The following is a 21,057-nucleotide window of genomic DNA, read 5'->3' on the forward strand; positions in this document are numbered from 1 at the left end:
AAGTGAGAAAGTTGCAAGTCATTGGCCTTAATCTCTTTTCCAGAGTCATGGGATAAATCCAGTGGCAAGAAAAAAGTCAGGATGACTAACAATGGCTGAAGATGCAGAGGACTGCCTTTGACTTTGGCTCTGAACAAGTGCTAAGTGCTCCTCAGAGCCTGTTTTTCAGCTGCCTTGATGGTCACTGGAACAAACTGTTCTCATCTGCCCATTCTATCCAGGAAGTCTTCACGTGCTTGGTTTAGAAACTGGTCTCCTTCCCCTCCAACTCATACTTCCTAGTTTAGCCCATCTGCTAAAAGGGTTTATGTGGGTGTAGGTACTGCCCATGCTATGGCTTCTTGGAGCCACAGGTTAGAGTGGGTGACCAAAGGTGGAAAGCATCCCTAAAAATGGCTCTGTAGCCCTCACAGCAGAGAGTACTACTAGTCTTCCCTAAACACTAGTACATCCTGGCACTTACATAGCATTATACACATACATAAACTATATCCTCCTTTTAATCCTCACAATTTAGTCAAGACAGAAGGAAATGTTGGCTCAGGAAAATTAAGTGAATTCCCCAAGGTCAAAGAATTAATTACTGACAGAGCAGGGCTGTTTTCTAAGTAATGGTATGTAAACCATCTTCAATTATGAGTCTTAAGGTAAATCTTAAATTCATCGACACATTTCAAGCAACACAGCTACTTTAAAAATTCATGACATGTGGACCAGCTTTAAGACAAAAAAAAAAATCCTATTCAAAATTTGGTAAGAACCAATAAATCAACCTCAAGGGTTTTTAAATTTTATTTTTAAATTGCTCTGTAGTCACTGGTATAAAAGCCATTTAACATAGCTAGTTCTGAAATAATTTGCTAAATATAGAAGGAAAAAAAGGATGCTGGCATAGTATTAGCGGTACATAGGCAAAAGACACTATACAAGCCAAAGTTATTTATGGAAATTCAATTTGCTAAGCCTAAATGTGCACAATTATTTTAAAGATTTGAAACTAATCGTTAAAACTCCAAAAAACATTAGCCTCAAGAAAAATAAATTCAGAAAAACAATTACTCCCCTAAGAACTGCAACCTTGGACTAAACATTATGAATACACTTCAACATGTTGATTCTATTTTCAAAATAAATTTACTAGTTACTATTGGAAAGAGTAAAGTCAGAGGACCCATGTTCAAATACTTCATTGGGGCAAGTCAATTACCTCTTTAATGTCTCAATTTCCTCATTTATAAAATGGAGTTGGATGGCCTAAATTTTTAGATGGGCTAAAGTCCCTTCCAGAGCTAAATCTGAAGGGGGAGGCAATTTAAAGTAAGCACACAGAAGACTCACCTTTACTTCCTATGTGTATATTCTATAACAATGGCCTTATTAATCCATCAATTAGCAAGAATTTATTATCAACTAGGTATCAGGCACTGGGGATACAAGCATATACAGAGAGGTAGAAAGATAGATGGATAGATATCTATTTATACACACATAGAGAATAAATATAAAGAAAGAATAAAATGAATAAAAAAGCATTAACCCTTCACCATGTCCCAAACTGTTGTTGTTTGTCCTTCATTTTCAAAGAGGACATGATATGGGGATGATGTCAAGGCTTGCAGTGAATTGGATTTAAAAGAGGCAGGGCTATGCAAAGTCACCAGCCTAACTCTCTCCTCCAGAGCCATCTGGGTCAAGTGGCAAGATATACATCAGGATAACTGAAAATGGCCCAGGATTTTTAAGGCAGTTTGGGTTAAGTGACTTGCCCAGGGTCACATAGCTAGTAAGTGTCTGAGGCCAGGTTTGAACTTGGGTCCTCCTGACCAGATAAAGGCTCTATCTACTGCATACATTTGAACTCAGGTCCTCCCAACTTTGGGACCACTGTTTTATCCACTACACCACCTACCTTGCCCAATGTGCTAATAATAAGCAAGTGATAAAAGTACAAATGCAAAGACAGTTCTTGCCCTCAGGAAGATCCCTGATGAGGAAACTTCCTTTACCAACTTAGGTAAACACATCAGCAATTTAGTCTTAAGAGAGCTGCCTAGAGGAATTAAAAGATTAAGTGACATTTTTAAGGTCACATAGCTAGTATACACATATCATAGGCTGTACTTGAAATCAAGTGTTCCAGACTAATAATGAAGCATGATAAAAGGCTTCAACTAGAAGTGATACTTGAACATGGACTTAAAGGAAAAAAGAATTCTATGAGATAGGGAAGTAGTAACTGCATTCCAGGCTTGGAGGACAGTGAATGCAAAGACAGATGAGTGATGGAATGTAATGTGTCATGAACAGAGAGGAAGCCCAGTTTGACTGGACCATACAGTGTATATGTGGGGGTAAGGTGGAAGTGATAGCAGTTAATAAAGTTGGAAAGATAGGTTGGAGCCAAGTTCTATAAGCCAAACAGAGGAGTTCATGCTTCCCACCCCTGAAGCCAAAAATTTAAATCTGCTACCCCTACAGGCAAAAGGGATCGTGTGGAGTTGATTGACAAGGAGAGTGGTGAGGGAATAAGCACTTATTAAGTGCCTACTAAGTACAGGGCACGGTGTTAAGTATTTTACAAATATTATCTCATCTGAATCTCTTAACAACCCTGGGAGACAGGTGCTATTATGAACCCCATTTTACAGGAGAGGAAAATGAGGCAGTAAATGATAGTCAAGTAACTTGCCCAAGGTCACATACCGACTGAATGTATGAAGCTGTATTTCAACTCAGGTCTTCCTCACTCCAATCTCTGATCAAATCTGTTAGAAGATAATCACTTTGACAAAAAAATGAAGGATAAGGAAAAAGAACAAGTAGGTGAGGGCTGTAATAATCTAGATAACTAGTGATGAGGGTCCAAAAAGCTATACAATAAAGCCTGCAGGATTTGGACTCTGAGGCCTACAATTCCCATCCTGACTCTCTGCCACTTAGCAACTTAGACTGTTTTTTTATACACTTAAAAAGAAAAGCAAGCAGGGGCAGCTAGGTGGCACAGTGGATAGAGCACCGGCCCTGGAGTCAGGAATACCTGAGTTCAAATCCGGCCTCAGACACTTAACACTAGCTGTGTGACCCTGGGCAAGTCACTTAACCCCAATTGCCTCACTAAAAAAAAAAAGAAAAGAAAAGAAAAGCAAGCTTTGTGATTTGCAGTTTTATGTTCAAGCTTGTTTCTATTCTACTTTATATGGAACTATCCATTTTGTTTATGTAAGTTCAGAAAAAGAAAAAAAAATGTATGTATGAGGAGCTGAGGTTACAACTAAGATTATGAACCTGGTATCATGGAATAATAGTGGTATTTTTGAAACTAACAGCTAAATTAGGAAGAAGGGTGGAGGTATGAGGGGGAACATAATGAGTTTTCTTAAAGAAATACTAAAATATCTCCAGTAATAAATACTAAGATATATCTCCAGGACATTGTTTTTTGTATTTGTGGAGCAGTGAGAGTTAAGTGACTTGCCCAGGGTCACAAAGCTAGTAAGTATCAAGTGTCTGAGGCCAGATTTGAACTCAGGTCCTCCTTAATCCAGAGCTGATGCTTTATCCACTGCACCACCTAGTTGCCCATCTCCAGGACATTGAATGCAAAATGCCTAATAAGTAACTGGTAATATGGGCCTGTGGGCAACCAGGTGACATAGTTGAGTCTAAATGATGAAATCCAAATTCACTGTAATATTAAAAATGTTCCAGTGCCAATAAGTAGAAAAATTAAATTTAAAATGTTCAGCTACCTAATAGTAATCTCCTCAAAGTGTTTATTAGCTTTTTGCCTCTTTAAACTATGAACGGAAAAACCTAGCGGCATTTCAAAAGAATTGTAAATTGTTAACAACCATATGAAAGAATATTCCAAATCACAAATAAGAGAAATGGAAATCAAAACAACTTTGAGGTTTTACCTCATGCCCTAAAAACTGGCAAAGATGACAAGTATTAAGAGGGGTTATGGGGAAGATACATTATTGGTGGAGCTGTGAATTAGCAAATCAGTAAAACTATTTTGGACAGCAATGTGAAAATAGACAAATAAAATGACTAAAATGTTCTTGTCCTCTGATCCAGAGATTTCATTACCAGCTTATACATCAAAGAGGCGACTAAGGAAATCCCCATATACATAAAAATATTTACAGTAGCACTTTTTTGTGAGAGCAAAGAATTGGAAACAAAGTAGATGTCCATCCATAGAGGAATACCTAAACAAATTGTGGAACACAAATGTAATTCAGTATTTCTGCAAAATATGAAATGGTTAATGTAAGGATACAGAGAAGCAGAGAGAGAAGTGACACGAAGTGGTGAAAAGTAAAGCAGAGCCAAAAAAACAATATACACAAAAAATAACTACAACAAAGTAAAAAGAAAGAAGTGTCCATTGTCTTCCCCTACTACACCCCCCACACTACAGTGAATGTAATAAAATTATAAAGAATGAATAGAAAAAAAAAAAAGAATGAACAGAGAGGAAACAATGTAAGATGACATCCTTCCCCCAATCCTTGCAGAGACGGGATGTTTACAAGTGCTCTACACTGCCTATATTATTTTCATATTAATGAGTTATGGTGGTTTTTTCTCTTTTTTATTAAATCTTTAAGAAAAACTGGGGTGGCTCTTCAGGATAATGAGGGAGAAGAATGTTGCAGAAATCATAGTAATGATTTTTTTTAAAGACAGCAATAAAAAAAATAGCAAAACTAGATAAACATTAAAAAGTTGACCTGATTATCATGGAAAAAGGAGCCAAGTGAAAATGTCTTTTTTATACATGTCTCTCTGGAAATATAAAAGCCAAATAAAAAGCACTTCACACTATAATTAGACAGCAATTGTGTTTAACAAAACTGAAGAAACAAATTTCTTTACCATTTGGTCTAACAAATCAAGGAGAAAAAATGACCAAATCCATGAACTTTTGTGAAGGACATTTTGGGTGATCAGAGGGCTTTTTTTACTGGTTCCTGTGTTGCTATTTATTAATTCACCATATGATTTTTCATCCATCAAATGATTTAAAATATTTTAATAAAATTGACAGCCAACACTAGCTATGCCACACTATTAATAAAAAATTTTCTATTCTACCTACAAAGTTTATAAAAATGTACAATTTTATGACGCCCCTATAAGCTAAAAATTAAACTTTTACTGTAGAAACAAAACAAAATAAAACCTCAAACCTATAGTCATACTAACAAACTGAAAAATTGCAGATATCCTTCCCATGCCTATGTAAATATTTTACATAATATTTAATTCTAATAATTAAACACCACATTGAAACATTCTTACTTTGAACAACTATTTCCTTTACAGGGTTATGATGACCTCACACTTGATTCAAATCAACTTCTCTACTCTTTAGTATTAGAATATGTAAAATATTCAAGTAATTAGTTGTATATAGGTCATATGCTATATTGCATATAGCATGAATGTATTCTTTGTCCAGTATATTGTATAATATTATATACTTGTTTGTGCTTCATTCACGAAGAGGACCATTGACCATCAGGAGGCGATGTAATGTCTTGCAGTGAATTGGATTTAAGTGAGGCAAGGGCTGTGCAAAGTCACCAGCCTCACTCTCCTCCACAGCCATCTGGGTCCAGTGGCAAGATTTACATCTTGAGTGGAGATGGATCCAGATGTCTGAGGCAATCAAAGTTAAATGACTTGCCCAGGGTCACAAAGCTAGTAACTATCAAGTATCTGAGGCCAGATTTGAACTGGCATCCTCCTGACTCCAGGGCCAGCGCGCTATTATATACTATGTACATGCTATATGCAACATTTATGTTTATATAGCACTACATAATATGTAATTATAATTTTATTCTAATAATAATTGTATTGTATCTAGTAGGTTATATATTCTAGTAGGATCTAGTCAAATTTGTAGTATGTAACCGATTCTGCTCAATTTATGGAGTGTGAAAATACTGTGTAAACACATATGCAGAAAAGAAACTGTTTTGCCAAAAACAATGTCACTTCTGTTTTAACAGACGCCAGGTCTAACACTTGCACATAAATGACAGATCATTTCATTTAAACTTATCTGCAAACAGAAAAACCAATTTTATTTCAGCAAAAATTATTTGAAGAATTTAGAAAAGAAATGAAACAAAAAAAAGTAAAAGCAATAAAGATGGTGCTATATCTGTTGGGTTTGCTCAAGTATTTCCTTTTTGAGGTGAAGGGGTTCTATGAGGGTTTGGAAAATTCCTATGGTGTAAAAAGCATCAATAAAACTTTTCTTTTCCTAATTAACATCAGAAGTACAATACAATGGAAAATCAGAATTTATCTGCACTCTTCTAAAAACCAAAAGGTGTTTTTTCCCTTTTGGGGGTGTTAGAGTAGGCTTATTATTCAGAGGTTTATGAAATATAAGGAGTATAAAGTCCTTATGATTGAACTGAACTTTCAATTCCTCCTGTAATGAAGATCATGTACCATACAATATCACTCTAGTCCAAGCTCCTCACTAAATTTACATCAATTTAATGAAAATTTCAACAAACATTTAAGTTATTGTCTGTTGTGGTTTGTCCTTTGTTCTGGAAAAGGATCGGTGACATCAGGAAGGTGATGTCATGACTTGCAAAGTCACCAGCCTCACTCTCTCCTCTGGAGCCATCTGAGTCCAGTGGCAAGATATAGATCAGGATGACTGGGATGAATGGTGGGGCTGGCCAGGATGGCTTCCAGCATACATTCTAGCTGCAAAGCAGTGAGCTTATGAATTAATTCTTCAGAATCTTGGCCATCTCACTTCGTCCTTCTGGGCCCTAGTGTCGTAAAGTGTAGACTAGACCAGACCACACCAGATATCAGCTGCCAGGAATTTAGTAACCCCAGGTGCAATTCTTTTAGCCAAAATAAAGGAATCAGTCTGTACTTGTATATTTTCTTTTCCTCATTAACAGAAAAACAATGAACTCCCTAGCCTTAGAAATATACTATAATATCAGTTATATATACAACCTAATTGATTTCAGGATATACTGCATGCCTTTTTGTAGCAGATTTATCTTCCTAAATATGTTTTACCTTGTGTCTAATGTTAAAGTTACTTAACATTTTAACATTCTCTTACACAAATTAGTTTCTAGTGCATAGAGTAAAAAGGGAGAGGCAGAAGCAGTTGAGAATGAATATTACAACTAGCAAGAGAATGTCAAAGAAATTCGACTAAAGCACAAGGGAATTTAATATTCTACTGGTATATGACAATAAGCCTTTCAAATATGAGCAAGTTTTCTCAATAAAATCTGTAACTTAAGGAATGTAGAGTCATAAATTTACCCAATGCAAATGATGATTAAAGATTTTTTTAATCATATATGACCACTCTCACTTTAACTTATTCCTCTGCTGCCTACATAGGTCTCTACCTAGGAAAAGTAATGGTAGATAAATACATATCAGATATGAAGGTGTTTTTTATTTCCTGTGCTTATGGTATCTTAAGTTCTAGGACAAATAATTGAAGATACAACAGTAGGATCAGGAAAGGAATAGCTCAAATCCCATAATAATCACAAATGACTTTCTAACCTCACTAAAACTGTTGCCAGTACAACCCGCAGAGTCAGAGAAAAGCAGGAGCAGGGGCAAAACACTTTTCTCTTTTCTAGTGTAAAAAGAAACCAAGAAAAACCCTTAAGTTAGCATAACCATACTTTCTTTCACTATACTGACTTGTCTGAAACAATTTTAATCGTTATATTAAACATTTACAACTAAACACACGAGGCAGCTAGGTGGTGTAGTGGATAAAGCACCGGCCCTGCATTCAGGAGTATCTGAGTTCAAATCCGGCCTCAGACACTTGACACACTTACTAGCTGTGTGACCCTGGGCAAGTCACTTAACCCCCATTGCCCCACCAAAAAAAAAAACAAAAAACCAAAAACCACATACAGTTATATATATATATTTTTGTTGTTGTTGTTGTTTTTGCAGGGCAATGGGGGTTAAGTGACTTGCCCAGGGTCACACAGCTAGTAAGTGTCAAGTGTCTGAGGCTGGATTTGAACTCAGGAACTCCTGAATCCAGGGCCGGTGCTTTATCCACTGCGCCACCTAGCCACCCCCCAGTTATATATTAAAATGAAAAATAGGGGCAGCTAGGTGGTGCAGTGGATAGAGCACCGGCCCTGGAGGCAGGAGGACCTGAGTTCAAATCCGGCCTCAGACACTTAACACTTACTAGCTGTGTGACCCTAGGCAAGTCATTTAACCCCAATTGCCTCACAAAAAAAAAAAAGAAAGAAAGAAAAAGAAAAATATCTAGAATATATAACCTAGATGCTTACTGGACAAGCGTGAATATTTATAATTTGGGATTATAGATAAGATTCCTTTACTTATAAAGTGTCCCTCCTCACACTCTGAAAAAGACAAACCTAATTGTCTTATGTAGATGATTAACATTCAAAAGATGACATGTATCTATTAGCTAAGTCAAATCAATGGCTATGTAGAATGTGGGCAAAAAAAAAAAACAACCCCAATTCAGGGGCAGCTAGGTGGCGCAGTGGATAGAGCACTGGCCCTGGATTCAGAAGGTCCTGAGTTCAAATCCAGCCTCAGGCACTTGACACTTACTAGCTGTGTGACCCTGGGCAAGTCACTTAACTCTCATTGCCCCCCCTCAAAACCCAATTCAAACTACTTTAAAATGTATAACGGATAGATCTAAAAATTAAAGTGACAGTCATGTGGGAACTATGAAGAATAAATGTTCTAACTGATTTGATTTTAAATTAACTTTATCAGCAATTGAATTTTAAATACAAGAATAAGTTTCCACATATGATAGACTATATTCTCTGAAAATCTTTTTATAAAAATATAAAATTATCACTTTCAGGTAATGATTTTACGATGTGCTTTATATACAGGGTGGGCCAAAAGTCACGATGTTTTAATTAACTTTTTGAAAATTATTCTCGTTTTTGCCATTTATAAGATTTGATTTTCCACACATAATCTAAATTCATGTCCTACATATATTGTATATTATGCTATGGTATTGTAATTTTTTTTAAAAAAAGGAGTTATTAAATACTGAGACTCTTTTGTCACTTTTGGCCCACCCTGTACATTTAAGCTTCATAACAGACCAATGAGGTATTATCCCCTTTTTATAAATATGGCAACTAGGTTAAAGAAGTCAGGTGTTCAGTCATGGTCACATACCCAATAAATATCTCAGGCAGAACTTGAACCCAAGTCCAGCTCTCTATCTACTTAAATAAGTATATTCCTTACAATGATTCTATCAGGTAGATAATACAAATATTAGTCCCATTTTATGGATAGGGAAACTTAAGCATATCCATTTAGAGCGTATTTATTGTGTAGCCAAAATTAGAAGCAAAGCAGGAAACTGGGGGGAAATTTTTACAGAAATTCTGATAAGGGTTTCCTTTCCCAAATACATTAGGAACTAACCCAAATTTATAAAGAATAAGAACCATCCCCCATTTCCTAAATGGTCAAAGAATATGAAAAGGAAGTTTTGAGAAGAAGAAATCAAAACTATCAATAGCTATATATAAAAAGGCTCTCAATCATTAATTTAGAGAACTATTCATTACAACTGACGTTAACATTAGAGAAAAAGAAAGGGGATGTTGAAAAATAGGACCACTAATACATTGTTGATGTAATGCAACTGGTCCAAATATTCTGGAGAACAACTATGCCTAAAGGGCAATAAAACTGCTCATATCTCTTTGACCCAGAAATACCACTATGAGGTCTCTCTCTCAAAGACATCAAAGGAAAAAGACCCATGTGTACAAAAACATTTATAGCAACTTTTTTGTAGTAGAAGACTATTGCAAACTTTGGGAATGCCCATGAATGGAGAATGGCCAAACAGGGGCAGCTAGGTGGTGCAGTGGATAGAGCACAGGCCCTGGAGTCAGGAGGACCTGAGTTCAAATCTGCCCTCAGACACTTATCACTTACTAGCTGTGTAACCCTGGGCAAGTCACTTAACCCCAACTGCCTCATCAAAAAAAAAAAAAAGAAAAGAAAAGAAAAGAAGAGAGAAAGGCCAAACAAACTATGGTATGCAATTGTGATGGAATACTACTGTGCTGTAAGAAATGATGGAGGGGGGGATGGGGCAGCTAGGTGGTGCAGTAGATAGAGCACTGGGTGGATTCCGGAGGACCTAAGTTCAAATCCAGCCTCAGACACTTGACACTTACTAGCTGTGGGACCCTGGGCAAATCATTTAACCCCAATTGCTTCACTAAAGGAAAAAAAGAAAGAATGGAGGGCATGATTTCAGAAAAACTAGTACAAGTTATGAGTTGATACAAAATCAAGTGAGCAGAACACAGGAATGGCAACATTGTTAACAAACAACTGTCAAAGACTTACCTACTCTAGTCAATACAAAGAGCCACAAGGATACCGAAGGATACACCTCCAGAACTGATGAGCTTTGAGTGCACATTGAAGCATTTTTTTTTTATTCTTTCCCCCTGCAACATAGCTAAAGAGTTTTCCATAACTTCATATGTATAAAGGATATCACTGCTTGCCTTTTCAATGGGTGGGGAAGGGGCTGGGGGAGATAGAATTCAAAATTGAAAATTAAAAAAAAAATACAACGTACTGGGGGTGAAGCTAGGTGGCACAGTGGATAAAGCACCAGCCCTGGATTCAGGAGGACCTGAGTTCAAATCTGGCCTCAGAGACATGACACTTACTAGCTGTATGACCCTGGGCAAGTCACTTAACTCTCATTGCCCCACCAAAAAAACCCCAAACAAAACAAACTAGAATGTACTATGGAATATTGTGAAAGGTGTTGATTTAATCCTAATTTCTACCAAACTGCTTTCCAGTTTCCCCAGCAGTTTTTAACAAATAGGAAGTCCTTTCCTAAGTAACATATGCTTTCCAGTTTATCAAACACTGGGTAATTAAGTTCCATTGTTTCTGATTTTCCCTTCAAAAGTACTTTGAGGGCAGCTAGATGGCGCAGCAGATAAAGCACTGGCCTTGGATTCAGGAGGACCTGAGTTCAAATCCAGCCTCAGACACTTGACACTTAACTAGCTGTGTGACCCTGGGCAAGTCACTTAACCCTCATTGCCCTGCCAAAAAAAAAAAAAAGTACTTTGAGAACTGAGATGTGCTATGAGGAATACACTTTTCAAGTAGGTTAGAAAAATTAAAAAGTAGATCAAATACCTCTCACAGCTAGCTATGGGTAGAAAATGTATTCTTAACTAAAGAGGGGTTAGAGGCAATTATAAAAGATAAATCATTTTAACTACATTAATCTGAAAAGCTTCTGGACAGACAAAATTAATGTACTTTGTATGAGAAAAAATATTTGTTATTAAATTTCTCTGATAAGGGAACCTATATAAACAATTAACAAATAATATAGATATAATCAGTTATCAATATCTATACATAGACCCAGATATAATGAAATGCTGTCTAGCCAAAAGCCATTCCCCAATAGATAAGTGGCCAAAAGGCATGAACAAACAGTTCTCAAAAGAACTGCACATTATTAACAACCACATGAAAGAATTCTCCAAATCACTAATAAGAGAAATCAAAACTCTTAAGTTTCACCTCAAATTCTGTAAATTAGTAAAGATGGCAAAAGATGGGAACAGTCAGTGCTGGAGGGGTTGTGGGAAGACAGGCACATGTTCCCACATAAGTTGTAGGAAAACAGTTAAGTTTCTAGTGTAACTATAAATCAGTGCAACCTTTCTGGAAAGCAACATGAAATATACAAATAAAAATATTAAATTATCAAATGCTCTTTTACTCAGATTATATTTATAAAGCACTTAGCAGAACACCTGGCACACAGTAAGTGTTATATAAATGTCTATTCTCTTTCCTCCCTCTTTTGCTCCAAGGAGGCCATTAATTAAAATAACCTTATATACATCAAAAATATGTATAACATTATTTTGTTATCCCGAGGATAAGAAAAACCTCATATATATCAAAAATATTTATAGCCACTTTTTTTGTGATAGTGAAGAATTGGAAACAAATTAGACGCCCATAGGCTAGAGAACAGCAAGTAAGATTCTACCATGTTTGAGGGTGGGGGTGGGGGGCCCACAGTATATGTATGTGCGTATTATATGTATGCATGCATGTGTGTATGTATAGTTAACACAAACAAAAGTAAAGGACTAAACATTCAACTAAGTAGTTAATATAATTTTTTTGTTGTTGTTGTTGTTGTCAAAAATCTTTAATGTAACAAGGAGGAGGGGAATTAGTTTTTGTAGCCTCGGCTGGCGCGGCGGCCCCTGGCACGTTCGAACTTTCGGCCCTTGGATCAGACATATGGTTTAGTGTGGCTGTGGGGAGTGCCAGGTGCCTTCCCAAAATGCCTGTATACCTCGCGGCCCTTGCGGGGACCAGACAGCAGGACAGTGCCCTTGCCCTTGGGTGAGCTCATGGCCAGCTGGTCAAAGGTGAGGATCTTCCCACCAGCCTTGAGGATGCGATTCCGGGCATTGCTAGTAACACGAAGAGCACACACCTTCAGCTTGGGGACATCCTGGATCCTCACATCATCGGTCACGGTCCCAACAACCACAGCTGTCTTGTTTTCCCTGCCCGGCAGTTTCATCTTCCTGATCATTCGGGATAGGGACAGGGGGGGGCCGGTTGGTCCGGCTCATGAACAGCCTTTTCAGCACAACCTTGTTGAAAGTTGAGTTGGTTCTTCGGGCCAGGAACCGGTAGAGCTTCACCAACAGCCGCAGGTAGATGTCCTGGCTCTTGGGCTCCTTGCGCCGGACTTTCCGGTCCTTGTTATGGTGAATGTCAACTCCCATGCTGGCGCCCTACCGAAGACCGGCCCAATCAGGAAAGACCGACGGGCCGCGGGGCAGGTTGGGAAGGCTACCAGCGAGGCCGACGTGCCTGACGTCGCCTTAATATAATATTAAATATAAACCAAGACACAAAACAATTCCTACTCACCTCTTTTTCAAGAAAAAAATATTTTAATTTAAAAGCCCATCATTAAAGATTCATACAGGGGCAGCTAGGTGGTGCGGTGGATAAAGTGATAGCCCTGTATTCAGGAGGACCTGAGTTCAAATCCTGCCTCAGACACTTGACACTAGCTGTGTGACCCTGGGCAAGTCACTTAACCCTCATTGCCCCCCAAAACAAAAAACCCATATTGGGATAATGAAAGATACATACAGGAAATCAAAGGTACACTGATACTTCAAGTAGTTATTTTAAGGCTATAATTCACTGAAGGAGTCCTTGAGACTATTAGATATTAAATGCTAATCAATCAGTCAGAACATTAAATCTAACCTTGATTTATCTAGAGCCCAATTATGTCAAAGGTGAAGTTCTTTTTTCCTTATACTCTAATTTTAAGAACTTTTAACTGAATTAATCTACCAAAACCTAAATGAAAATGGCAATCTGGGGATGGCCTAGGATAAAATATGTATTTAACAAAATCTTAAACTTAAACTATATCTTGGGAGCTAAATGGCACAGCAGATAGAGCACTCACTGGGCAGGGAATCAGAAAGACAAGAGTTCAAATCTAGCCTTAGACACTACTTACTAGCTGCATGACCTTGGGCTACTCACTTAACCACTGTCTGCCTGAGTGTTAACTGGGGGTTCATAATAGCAACTACCTTATAAGGCTGTTGCAAGGATTAAATGAGTATAACTGCTGGCATATAGTAGGCAAACAAGCTTGCTCCCTTCCCTCTATATCCGAATATACAGAACTGATGACCTTAGGAGGAAAAAAAAAAAAGCAAAACTTTCATGGTCAACATTATCACTTAATATGGTTAGAAAAAACAATAACAATTAGATTTTCAACAAAAATGGAAACATATGTAAACCTTACAGAATTAGAAAACGGGGGAGGGAGCGGGCAGGTAGGTGGTGCAGTGGATAAAGCACTGGCCCCGGATTCAGGAGGACCTGAGTTCACATCCGATCTCAGACACTTGATACTCACTAGCTGTGTGACCCTGAGCAAGTCACTTAACCCTCATTGCCCTGGAAAAAAAAAAGAAAAAAAAAAAGGAAAGGAAAGGGAAAAAAAGAAAAAGCAAGAAAACTACCCCATTATCTTAAAAATCTAGTTAACTACAAATATACTGTATGAATGCTTATAGCTATCTATACGAGTTTTAAAACAGTTAAACCTCTATTCTTTACCCACTGAGAAAAACAAAATCTTGCCATTCAAGATGTTCTAACAACATGGCTCCAACTTATATTTCCAAACCTTTCCCAATCTATCCCACTCTTACCTTTTCATCTAACTCAAGAGTTCTGGATAAACGGAATACTCCAAACTCAAGTTAGCCTCTCCAGGTTATTAAGATAGGAATGGATATGTTCCTCACCCCCTTCCTCTCCTTGCTGAAATGCCTTCTTATAAGGTCTTATTATTATTATTATTATTTGAAAGCTTTTCCTATTCATTAACTCATCCAGTCATCTTATCAACTGGGTACAAATCATGCTTCACAATCAGGCATGTCTCAGGAAACCAAGCCCTACCCAGCAACTCTGCCATTCCTTTACCACTCCCCACCTCCATTTCTCCCTCTAGAAACAGTTACCTGACAGAGACCTCTGCCATGCTGAGGGAGTATTATCTGGCATTTTGCCCTGGAACCAAGCAAATATCAATGAGTAAAAACTCACCTACATCACTGTATCTAGTCAGCCCCAGACATCTACCAAGAAACCAAGAGCTACAGATGTGCTTAATGATCTTTGTTGTTGTTTAGTCAATTAGTCATGTCCAACTCTTCATGGCCTCATCTAGGGTTTTCTTGGTAAAGATAATGGAGTGGCTTGATATTTCTTTCTCCATCCAGGTCATTTTACAGATGAGCAAACTGAGCAAGCAGTTATGTGACCTGCCCAGGGTCACAAAGCTAGTATGTGTCTGAAGTGGCATTTGAACTCATGTCTTCCTTACTCTAGGCCCTGCATTCTATGCAATGAGCCACTGTCCTACTGCTTTGCATATTATTTAAGAAATGTTTATATATATAGTACATTCGTTTTTAACCATACGCACAACTTGAACATTTTTTTTTTGGTATTTTATTATTTTCCAGTTATATGTTTGGGTTTTTTTTTGTTTTTGTGAGGCAATTGGGGTTAAGTGACTTGCCCAGAGCCACATAGCTAGTAAGGTGTTAAGTGTCTGAGGCTGAATTTGAACTCAGATCCTCCTGAATCCAGGGCCCGTGCTCTATCCACTGGACCACCTAGCTGCCCCACCTTGAACATTTTAAAGCTTATTTTCAGAACTATTGAGAGGAATTACCATTTAAGCATGACATGGGTAAAAAAAAACAATAACTACTCCAGTCATTCTAAAACCTACTATTTTACTACTAAGTATAAGAGCCAGGATTAAAGAGTTGACTTCAGCAGCTTTCTATTGTTTTTATAGCCTGAACACCAAGGCTCCTGCCAGGTACCACCAAGAAACAAACTTAGAAAATAACTAGACATAAAGTACCGGCCCTGGATTCAGGAGGATGTGAGTTCAAATATGGCCTCAGATACTTGATACTTACTAGCTATGTGACCCTGGGCAAGTCACATAACCCTCATTGCCACAAAAAACAAAAAAAACTAGACAGCAAAGGTTTCATTAAATAATCACATCCCTCCCCTTCATCTCTTAAGTTTTGTTTTGCGTCTTTGCATGGGAAAATTTTGTGGGTCTTCCTGACTAGACAATGGTAATCTTCATCTACGATGGGTTTATTTAATTGTTGAGAACAAAATCATAACACCATACAATATGGTTTTAGTTTCAATTTCCACAGAAGCCAAAAAGTTCCTGGTTCAGATAGAATCTCTAATGCTAACCAGTCTGAAATGCACAAAATTGGTTACCAAGGAAGTACAAATATATCATCACTACTCAGAAAACTAAAAAGCTTAGATCTTCCTGATTATGAGTGAGCTCAAAGATTTCAAAGATAACACCAACATCAGATAACATAACGGTCACAGTAGAAAGATTACTCAAGAGAGTACCATTTTGCCACCACTGACTATACTCCTTTCCTATTTTTAATCTATGTTGGTTTCCAGGACTCTTGCCCTACCTTCTATCAAACCCTAAGTCTCTTTCACTGTGGTTCTTTCTCCTCTTCGAATGGCCTCCACAAAGTCAGTTTGTATCTGCAGATTTTCTCCTTTGGAAACACCTCTAATCCCATGGCTTTTACTACTTTCTGGATGATGAGTCCCAAATCTCCCTTATATGCCCATTGGACATTTATATTTGGCTTGGACCTTGTCACCTACGCATTCTAAATGCCCACTCAAATCAGTTCTACATTATCAACTTTCCTATTTCTATCAAAGAATAATACCATGAAGAAGCAACACATTTACATTATATTTGCCTGCCTAATATGCAAGGCTATTATTTCTGTTATGGCCAAGTGACTACTATGTAGGCTGGACGACTCCTGGAAGAATGTAATAGGCCTCTAGCCAAGACTCTAGAGGAGATCCAAGTATTCCTTCTCTCACTCTCTCTCTCTCTCTCTCTCTCTCTCTCTCTCTCACACACACACACACACACACACACGGTGTTCCATTTGGGAGGTAGAGAGGAAGGGGAAAAGGGAAGGAGGGAGAGAGGGAGGGAAAAGAATATGAAGGCAAAAAGGAACTCTAAACCTAAGAGGTGAGTATGAGAGTGTAAGTATGATACAAAGGACAAAGTGGAGAACAAGAGAAGGGAGAGTTGGAGGGAGCAGTAATACTCCTTGAACACCAGTGTCATTTCCAGATCTTTACCTTTATTGTTCAGAAATCTTTCCTCTTTTGAAATACATTCAATCATAATTTCCCACCCAATCTAAATTATAGTCACAAGAGTATACAATGCCTTGCCTCCTGTAACGATTGGAATGATGCCACCTGCTGGAGACTTACTGTAGGAAAGCTCCACCATGAGAAGAAGGCACCTGAGGGCAAGCCATGCGGCTTTTCTTTGGTGACATTTGCTTGTGGAAAGAAGAAGGGGTGAGGCTGGCTCTCTCTCTCTCTCTTTCACCAGGTGAGCGGGGCAGAACTGTAGCTCCAAGATAGATAGCTGAATCTACGTCTCTTTCTCTCTTCACCAAATTCTTATTCTCCTTAATAAATGCTTAAAAGTCTAACTCTTGCTAAAGTAAAGCTTATAATTTATTGGCGACCACTCATTAGATATTTTAGACAGACTAGCTAGAATTTTAGCGACTTACACCCCCAATCATTAATTCTCCTTTCTTAAGTAGGTCAGCACATGGCTGGCTCATCATATTCCTTTCCTTCCAAACTCCTGCCCTTACAGTGAAGGGACCTTAATATCCACAGAGCTTCTCCTTCAAACTATCTAAAGTTCCAATTCTAGAACCTTATTAAACACGTTACTTATTTATCCTTCAGTCTCTCAATTCACACATAAGGACAGTCACACAAAGTCTCCATTATTATGCCTAAGTATTCCACTTCCCTATTTAGAAACTGATATTCTCTTATCTGACCATAACCTCCTTTTATTCCCTTTCTTTTCTCCCTCACCACTTATAAACCTGTTCTTCCCCATCATCTATATCTTCAATCCATCCAGCCTTCAGTTTTTTCCCAATCCATTACCTCTGCTAGTACTTTCTCTCACTTGAACATCAACCCAAGTTACCAGCCATTTAAACTCTACATTGTCCTTTGTGTTCCAATCCCTTGCCCCCTTATCTTATCATTGCTCATTTCTTGCCAAACTTCAATCCTGCATCATTCTCAACATCAGCTTCCTCCACTGGAGTTATGAAACACAGCTGGAAGAAATCTCATAACTGTGCTGGGTATGTTACAAATTCATATTATCCAAGATCAAGTGAGCCTTTTGACTGGAACTTCACTGCAAGTAAGGCAGTCTTTTCTTCCTTATTGATTCCCTATCTCACTCCCTACAGAAGCTATTCCAAACCTTTTCTTCCTTATTTTCAAGCTTCCCACACCTTCTTCTAACCCCTTTCTTTCAATGGAGGACCTTAACTCTTTAATTAGAAAATGAGGTCATTTGACCTCTTCTTCCATTCTCATCATCTAAAAACCCACTGACCACATCCATTTTCCCCATCTCAAAATCATCTGACATCACCTCCCAGTCCTTCCTAGTGGTGATAAGGGCCTTAACTTGTTCAACAGCCTCCTAACTGGTTTCCCTCCAAGTTTCTGCCTATTTTAGTCCATCCTACATACATATTGCTGCTAAAGTAACCTTCCTTAAACACAGATATGACCAGTTCACTCCCCTACTCAATCAATTTTGGCTCCTTATTGTCTCTAGAAATCAAATACAAACTGTTTCTCTGTTTAGCTTTTAAAAAGTCTAGACAGGGGGGCAGCTAGGTGGCGCAGTGGATAGAGCACCGGCCCTGGAGTCAGGAGTACCTGAATTCAAATCCGGCCTCAGACACTTAACACTTACTAGCTGTGTGACCCTGGGCAAGTCACTTAACCCCAATTGCCTCACTTAAAAAAAAAAAAAGTCTAGACAGGGGCAGCTAAGTGGCTCAGTGGATAAAGCGCTGGCCCTGAATTCAGAAGGAACTGAGTTCAAATCCAGCCTCAGACACTTGACACTTACTAGCTGTGTGTGACCCTAGGCAAGTCACTTAACCCTCATTGCCCCACAAAAAAAAAAAAAAGGTCTAGACAACTTGCCTCCAACCTATCTTTCAAGTTTAATTGGATATTAGTTCCCTCCACACTTTGTGATCCAGCCAAAATGGCTTCCTATTCCACACAAAACACTCCAACTCTCATCTCCATACCTTTGCACTAGTTGCTCCTCAGGACTAGAACACACATGATCCCTACCTCTGCCTTAGAGTCCTTCTCTTCCTTCCAGAAACAACTCCAGCATCATCTTCTGCAAGATTCCCTTTAACTGCTAGTGCTCTCCCTCTCCAAACTGCCTTGTATTTATTTTATTTATTCACTTCATATTTATGTGTACTTACAAATGGAGATCACAAAACACTGAAAGCTTGAAAAAAAGACTTCCAAAAATTAAAGGGGCCTTAATTCTTTGAAAAGGAAGCAGATGTTTATCCTCCAAGGCATTATGATGGTGGTGGTGGTGGTGGTGGTGGTGGTGGTAGCAGCGGTGATGTGAAACCATGGAAAATGTCATAAAAGAAGGCATTTAATAAGGTTCAGAAGAAGAGGCTAATGATGGTGGCTGGTGACTCTCTGGGGGAAGAAATGTTTAAATGATAATAGAGGCCCACCATCTTCCAGGGTATGAATCCAAAACATAATAATTCCTATCAAGACATGTCAGATCTGGTCATTCGAGCACAAATGCTAGACTATGAAGACTTGAGAAAGAAATGGTAGTATTTGCTCCCTGTCAGAGGCCAGGAGTTCAGGAAAGGAAAACTTGAACACAGCTGGTTAAAATGATGCCTGAGAGGGGGCAGCTAGGTGGCACAGTGGATAAAGCACCAGCTCTGGATTCAGGACAACCCAAGTTCAAATCCAGCCTCAGACACTTGACACTTACTAGCTGTGTGACCCTGGGCAAGTCACCTAACCCTCATTGTCCCGCCCCCCCCCCCCAAAAGATGCCTGAGAAAAGGATTTGGATTATAAGTTTACAGCTTAAAAAAAATATGAGAATGGTAGACTTCTGGCCAGTGAAGGAGTGTATTTAATAAAGGTTATAATAATGTACTAGCCTATGATCTTTGCAAACCAAATTTAAAAGGCTTTCAATTGAAAAGGAAGGTAGGGGCAGCTAGATGGCGCAGTGGATAGAGCACCAGCCCTGGAGTCAGGAGTACCTGAGTTCAAATCTGGCCTCAGACACTTAACACTTACTAGCTGTGTGACCCTGGGCAAGTCACTTAACCCCAACTGCCTCACTAAAAAAAAAAAAAAAGAAAAGGAAGGTAGAGGGAGAAAGCTATGAAGATATAACTGCTAAGCTAGACACTAGAGACAGTACAAGTAGGAAGAATAGCAGTAGAGATGCACAGAAATTTACATGACAAAATTTTTAAAAATTAAATATAATACAATAAATATAAAATCCATTGCCTCAGGTGAAAATAAATAAATCAAGAGCTTAATGAGTGCCAAAAATCTGCCAAGTACCCATGATAGGTGCTGGAGGTAACAGGTGCAAAGAAGAAAACAATTTCTACTTGCAACTAGCTTACATTGTACCATTGGAGACAAGCACATATAAAAATGTATACAGTATAACTATCAAATTAACAAATACACAGACACAAAATAATTAAATGAAAGGTAGTTTAGAACACAAAGAATGGTAATGATGAATTTAATAGAGACTACTTGGGCAAAAAGAACAGCTGATGAGTACTAGAAACAGATCATGATCAAGCACAGAAGCCTGATTATTACTGGGGAGAAATTTCAATTATCCAAAAATCTGCTCGCGCTCTCTGTGCCTAAAGGAGCCAAATTTCTTGACTTGCCTCAATAATCTCCCTCCCCTTTGATCCAGCAATACCACTTCTAGATTTATATCCCAAAGACACCTCCAAAAAGAGAAAAAGACCTATTTTTGCAAAAAATATTTATAGCAGCTCTTTTTTGGGTGGTTAAGAATTAGAAATAAAAGGAAGACCCATTAATAAGGGAATGGCTAAACAAGCTATGGTATATGATGGTGATGGAATGTTATTGTGCTATAAGAATGACAAGCAGGATGATTTCAGAAAGGCCTGGAAAGACTTGTATGAACTGATGTATAGTGAAGAAAGCAGAACCAAGAGAACATTGTGCACAGAGACAGCAATATTGTTTGATGAAGAACTGTGAAAGACTTAACTATTCTTAATAATACAGTGATCTAAGACAATCCCAAAGGACTACTGATGAAACATACTATCCACCTCCAAAGAAAGAACTGATATTGATGGAACACAGACTGAAGCATGCTGTTTTTCACTTTCTGTC

The 21,057-nt window shown here is 38.2% G+C and overlaps 1 protein-coding gene and 1 pseudogene across 2 annotated transcripts in view; both read right to left on the reverse strand.

Moving 5' to 3' along the window:
• PPM1B (protein phosphatase, Mg2+/Mn2+ dependent 1B) overlaps positions 1-21,057 on the reverse strand; it is a 74,088-nt gene that overhangs the window by 41,093 nt on the left and 11,938 nt on the right. The window lies entirely within an intron of this gene.
• Positions 12,274-12,875, reverse strand: LOC122741219 (annotated as a pseudogene).

The sequence above is a fragment of the Dromiciops gliroides genome, chromosome 2, assembly GCF_019393635.1.
Source record: "Dromiciops gliroides isolate mDroGli1 chromosome 2, mDroGli1.pri, whole genome shotgun sequence".
In the NCBI taxonomy this organism is placed as follows: domain Eukaryota; kingdom Metazoa; phylum Chordata; class Mammalia; order Microbiotheria; family Microbiotheriidae; genus Dromiciops; species Dromiciops gliroides.